We start from the raw sequence: 6,002 nt of genomic DNA, 5'->3' as shown, positions 1-6,002 counted from the left end.
ATGGGCTCATGGAATTTGGTGTTGCTATTTTGAGTTGCTCCAAGGGAGGCAGGCAGATCTCAGAATTATGAGGTATCAAGCTCTCTTAAAATCATGTTTCTAAGCCCAAAAAGATTTCCTTCTGTCAGATGGCCGCAATTGGTCTGGGCCAGGTCCACTGAAATAAATTTGCATACGTGAATAGGTTTTTGGCAGCTCTTCCCGACACCCACCGCTTCCCCTTCCCCGCCTCACCTGCCTGCACCTGTTTGGGGAATTCCCTTATTTATGGGCCCTGCCTCTTATTATAGAATAAAATGTAAAAACTGATACTTGCTTTCCTAGCCTCCTGCAGCTAGGGAATATAACCTAGGCTGGGTCAGCCAAGTAGACACAACTGCCAGAGTGCTGTGACACAGTGGGAGACAGTGGCCAGGTCCCAGGAGTGTTGAGATATGGAATTCTTCAGTCTTTGGAGATGCGTGGAGGGACTGGGGTAGTCAAAGCTCCCGGACTTGTCTCCCCAGGCCTCCAGCATCCTCCTTTACCTCAGTGTACTGTAAAACCGTAATTTTCTGGGGCGCCTGGGTGGCTCAGTCGGTTGAGCGTCCGACTTGGGCTCGGGTCGTGATCTCACAGTTCGTGAGTTTGAGCCCCATGTCGGGCTCTGTGCTGACAGCTCAGAGCCTGGAGCCTGCTTCGGATTCTTTTTCTCCCTCTCTGTCTCTCTCTGCCCCTCCCCTGCTCATGCTCTGTCTCTCTGTGTCTCTCTCTTTCAAAAATAAATAAGCATTAAAAAAAATTTAAAAACCCATAATTTTCTGTAGTGCTGTGGCATGCCAAAGGCTGGGAAACACAGGATTAGGAAACGGAACTGGGAGCTGGTGACAGTCACGGAGACTTCAGAAGGGTTTTTCTCTGACGTAATGGTCGTGGCCACAAGACGGCACGTCACCGGCCGCCCTGGGCTGTTTTCTCCTCGGACCATTTCTGTGACATAGTTCTTTATTCCTTCGGTTCATGTTTTTGATCTTTAATGGCTTTATTTTCTATTTAAGTCAGTCAGAGCTCTAGAATAGCTATACAGCAATAGCCACTGTAACAGCTATAGTGAGTAGTGCTATGGGAAGGGAACCTGGTTTTTCTTTTCTTTCTACTCCAGGGCGAGTCTGAACCACCCCTCACCCCTTTGTTGGACAAAGATATTCCTGAAAAAGTTACACTGTAAAAGTGAGAGCTTGAAGGGGCTTTGAAGATTCTTCATTATACCATAAGAAGCCTAATTGAAATGACTCAAAGACTCACGTAGTTACTTAATGGAAGAATCTAAGACATTCAGAACTGTGCTTTTCCTGAAGTCTCCCATCATTAAAAAGAAAAGGTTGGTTAGGTTGGTTGTTTTTTTTTGTTGTTGTTGTTGTTTTGTTTTTTTGTTTTTTTGTTTTTTTAGCCTAGAGCAAATGCAATCCAAACCAAGAATAAACTTCGAGCATTTTTTTTCCCAAAGCCAAAGTTACCAGTTTGTTAGATAAAGTATTGGAAGTTGCTCAATAACTTCTTTGACACCTTTGTGGAAACAGAAGGCATTCCACTTGGGTGAAATATGATTTATTTCTATTATCTGAGTGTGTATTTCCTTTAGCTATGCCATCTCTCACTTTTTAATAAAAACTTGGACCGTTTCAGTGTCTCGCTGTTCCTGGCATTCACTTTTCCATAGGAAAGAATGCTTTTAATGGCTTTAAGCTAAAGCAAATGCTTCTTTTCCGTACGCTTGTTAAGCAAGCCAAATATGTTCTTTGCTGTCTTGGAATTTTCTTGTATTTTATTTATTTATTTTTTAATGTGAAAAGTGTGCCAGACAACTAAGCAGATTGCTGTGTACATTTCACATGGATTAGCAAGAAACCTTAGATCTTCAGGAGGTTTAAATTAAGCAATTAAAAAAGTATTTGAGAATAATCACTTTTTGAAAGTTTTATTTGTTTGTTTCTTTTGTTTTTTTTAAGCCAAATGAAAGATGCCTGGGGATGGGAGTTGGGGAGCAAGAGGGGCTGACTGGAGGACATACCAGGGGTAGGAATTTGGGGGATCATGGGTATGTTCATTATCGTGATGGAAGCAAATGTACGTCAAAAGTAATTAAGTTGTACACTTCAGCATATGCAGTTCGTTCTGTGTCAGTCATACCTCAACAGAGTCATTTCTTACAATTAAAAAAATGAAAAAAAGTTCAAAATCCTCTGAAAAAGACTCTGAGTGGGGGAAGGAGGGAGAGCCAAGAGATCAGAAACTGCGGAACGTGCTGTTCAGTGGCCGAAGAGGACCAGGGAAGCATTATTCGGAACACACTGCCCACTCGGACCAGATGCACTATCCTCAGGAATGGTGCTTCTGATGGCCCCTCCCAGTTCTGCTTTCCTGAAACCCTTTGCCCTTGGTTTCTTGAGTTCCTTGACCATCTTCACTTGAGGTTGTAGATGGACATTCCTTATGTTTTCAAACATTAAGTATTTATTTAACAGAGGAGTGTAGCAAGCATTTATGTTTATTAAATGTAATTCTGGATTTTTTTCTGAAGGTTCCTGGAACATATAAATTATAGCTCAAACTCTTACCTCTCATTTTTGAGATGCTGCTCAAATTGTTATATTTCACAGGAATTTGTTGGAGTTCCATCAGACCAGCTGCTCATGTGGAATAAATGGAAGAGGCTCAGAAGCACACGTTGAATTCCTGCTGAAGCTGGTTAGAGGTAGGGGGACCATATAATTTATTATCTAAACATAGACATTCTTTATGTTTTATTTATTTATTTTTGAGAGAGAGAGAGAGAGAGAGACAGAGAGAGAGAGAGAGAGAATGAATCCCAAGCAGGCTTTGTGCTGTGAGCGCAATCTGACTCAGGGCTCAAAGACCAACTGTGAGATCATGACCTGAACCGAAATCAAGAGTCAGATGCTCAACCAACTGAGCCATCCAGGTGCCCCCAAACAGAGACATTTTTGAGAGTGAAAAGAACCACTATTGGTATTTAGGTTGACAGTACAGACATAAGCTGGGATTGTGCCTGGTAAAGCAGGACATCTGGTCACCCTCTTTATAAGACTCCTTGACCTTTATTTTTAATGTTTTTTTAAATATTTTTTTATTTTGGGGGTGCTTGGTGGCTCAGTTGGTTAAGCATCAGAAGTTGACTCAGGTTATGATCTTGCAGTTTGTGGGTTTGAGTTCTGCGTCAGGCTCTGTGCTGATGGCTCAGAGCCTGGAGCCTGCTTCAGATTCTGTGTCTCCCTCTTTCTCTACCCCTCCCCCACTTGTGCTCTGCTCTTTCTCTCAAAAATAAACAAACATTAAAAAAATTGTTTTTAATTAAAAAAAAGATTTTTTTTATTTTAAAGTAATCTCTATGCCCAGTGTGGGGCTTGAACTCACAACCCTGAGATCAAGAGTCATATGCTCCACTGACTGAGCCAACCAGGTGCCCCAGACTCCTTGACCTTTATAAAAGTAGAAATCAGGAGCACCTGAGTGGCTCAGTTGGTTGAATATCTGACTCTTGCTTTAGGCTCAGGTCATGATTTCAGGGTCATGGGATTTAGCTCCATGTCGGGCTCAGCGCTGAGCATGAAGTCTGCTTGGGATTCTCTCTCTTCCCTCTGCCCCTTTCCTCTGCTTGTGCTCTTTTCCTGTCTCAAAAAAAAAAAAAAAAAAGTAGAAATCAGTGAGCCCAGTTCACCCTTTCTGTTTGCTAGGGAGCATAAGCAACATTCACACGGACAAAGGGGCCGAAGGAGAGTTTGCCCACTGGACTTGCCTCCTTGGAGCTGAGGAGGGAACTGGGGGTGGGGATTACTTACAAGGATTCTGAGGACGCAGTTCGGTCACTGGTGACTCTGACCAGTTGATCCTTATGAGCACTTATGGCAACACATGCAGCCCCTCATATTTGAAGAAAACATTGGTTAAGACAAATAGGACTTTTCTTCAGTTCAGCCTCCTAAGTCTGTCAGGATCTTTGCAGCTCAGAAAGCAACAGTTAAGTGGTCTCTTTTGATTATTTGTTTTGTTTTTCTAAAAAAAATTACAGCATTTTTTATAGTTTGCGCTTCCTTTTTCTGCACTCTTAAAGGGTTGCCACTAGACCTAAGTAGCTCAAATTTGAAGATGAAAGAGTAGACCTGCGTGTCACAGACATGAGAATTAGCGAAAGGTTCTCAATATGAAAATGTCTTTAATATCCTGCCTGGGTATTGAAGTGACAGGATGTTTCTTGGATAAGCTCTCATGAGTCCACAATGATTAGTTTTTATTACATCATATTGAACAGCTTTTCCTAACACAGCAGCCTTTTCCCAACGCAGTGGTGTGTAAGGCTCTATGTGATTTTAGTCTTGCTTATCTCACTAGCCTCATCTCTCAATCCTTGCTTAACTCACACTTTATGTTTTAGAATATTAAACTCCCTGTGGTACTCCCAGAACCCCACACAGAAGACTTTAAAGACTTTAAGAAGAGTTCTTTATCCCCAAGTCCTTTTTACGGCTGTGTTCTCTGTAGAGAATGTGTTTCCTTCTACCTCACTCCTGCTCTTCTTTCCCCACTCAGTGGTCACTGCTTCCAGAAAGCCCTCCCTAACTCCTTTCCTTTCTCCTCCCCAGGCTGTGTTAGGATTCCTTTTCTTTGCCTCCTTAATACGGTTCCAACTCTCTGTAGTATGTGATATTTTATGATTACAAGTTTACATATTTGTGTCTTATGTGGAACAAGCACTTATAAAACCAAACCTAATGAATAATACTCTTTCTCGTTCTCCCCTTCTCTCTAATGGCCAGCACAGTTGACACAGTGAAGGTGTTTCCAGGGCCTAATGAGATTGTACATGAACCTGAGAAAACAACCAGCTGAAACATTTCCAAGAAAGACAGGTGTGCAAACTATTCCTGCTGAGAGTAGGTGCAGTGCTGTTTACATTACTGTTCTTGGCTGAGCTGAGCTTTCCCATTTCCTCAGAGTAAATATGTGTACGTATTAGGTAGAGACAGATGCATAGGATTTGAGTGCGGTGGTGCTATCATCAGATCGGAATAATAACAGGCTTTGTTGACCCCACAATACTGGATCTATTTTTAACTCTCAGTTTATTTTATGTCAGCTTTAGTTTTCTTGGAACTGAGAAATACCACATATTTAACCGCACATTTTTAAGGAAAATAGTGGTAATATAATGAATAGGAAATGTTACTTCCTAACTCCCATTAATGAGTGTGCAAGGTCATTTTTTCCGATGTCCTTTTTAACTGAGCAGACATTGAACAATTCGGGACAGCATCTTTAGTCCTGAAGTAACTCACTGCAGTTAGCAAGAGTCTGAAAAGACTGAGGGAGAAAATGATTAGAAAAGTTTAAATATATTTTGTTTTTAATCTTTCTGAAATCTTGATGATTATTATTTGTTCATATGGTAAATTTAAAGACATTCTAAAAGCTGAGAATCAGAACTTGAACTTTGTAGAATCCGTTCCCCAAATTGACATCATTGAAAAGTTAGCAAAAAGCGGGCAGTCTACCCTTCAAATTTCTGAATGTAGGAGAGAATGTTGTTAAGCAGTCTGATCTATTTATTAAATGCATGAGTATAATTATTTTTAACTACATAGATAAATCAGTGGAATTTGAGAGGGCTAGAACATTGAGACCCAAATTCCAGGGAATTATTCAAACCACAAATGAGTAACTGGACAAAGAAGGTAGCTCTGAATGGATCAAAGTAAAGCAGAGTCAGGTTTTGCCAAAGCTCAGTAAAAGCCCAAAGCTTAGGATGTACCAGTTTGGTGTGCAAAAAGGAGGAAGCATTGGGCTTCTGCAAGATCTTTTCTTAGCTAAGCAAGGGTGAGGCACATGGACCTTCTGATTATACATGTATTGGGCAGGTTAATTACAGTGCCTGCTACCATGAGTTTTTGTTTTGTTTTTGTTTTTTAATAGCAGAAACCACCCTGGTCACTGCCTAGTGAAGTAGT

General features: G+C 41.2%; 1 long non-coding RNA gene across 1 annotated transcript; it reads left to right on the top strand.

The window, feature by feature from the left end:
• Positions 1–1,045: 1,045 nt before the first annotated feature.
• On the top strand, positions 1,046–5,290 carry LOC147581308 (uncharacterized). The gene is made up of 3 exons (XR_015251664.1): positions 1,046–1,360; positions 2,640–2,734; positions 4,820–5,290. It is a non-coding gene; the product is annotated as an uncharacterized LOC147581308 (long non-coding RNA).
• The last annotated feature ends 712 nt before the right edge of the window (positions 5,291–6,002 follow it).

Source organism: Puma concolor, chromosome B2 (assembly GCF_028749965.1).
Source record: "Puma concolor isolate L17-30 chromosome B2, mPumCon1.1.hap2, whole genome shotgun sequence".
In the NCBI taxonomy this organism is placed as follows: domain Eukaryota; kingdom Metazoa; phylum Chordata; class Mammalia; order Carnivora; family Felidae; genus Puma; species Puma concolor.
The sequence above is the reverse complement of the archived record's forward strand: the minus strand, read 5'-3'. Positions and strand labels throughout refer to the sequence as shown.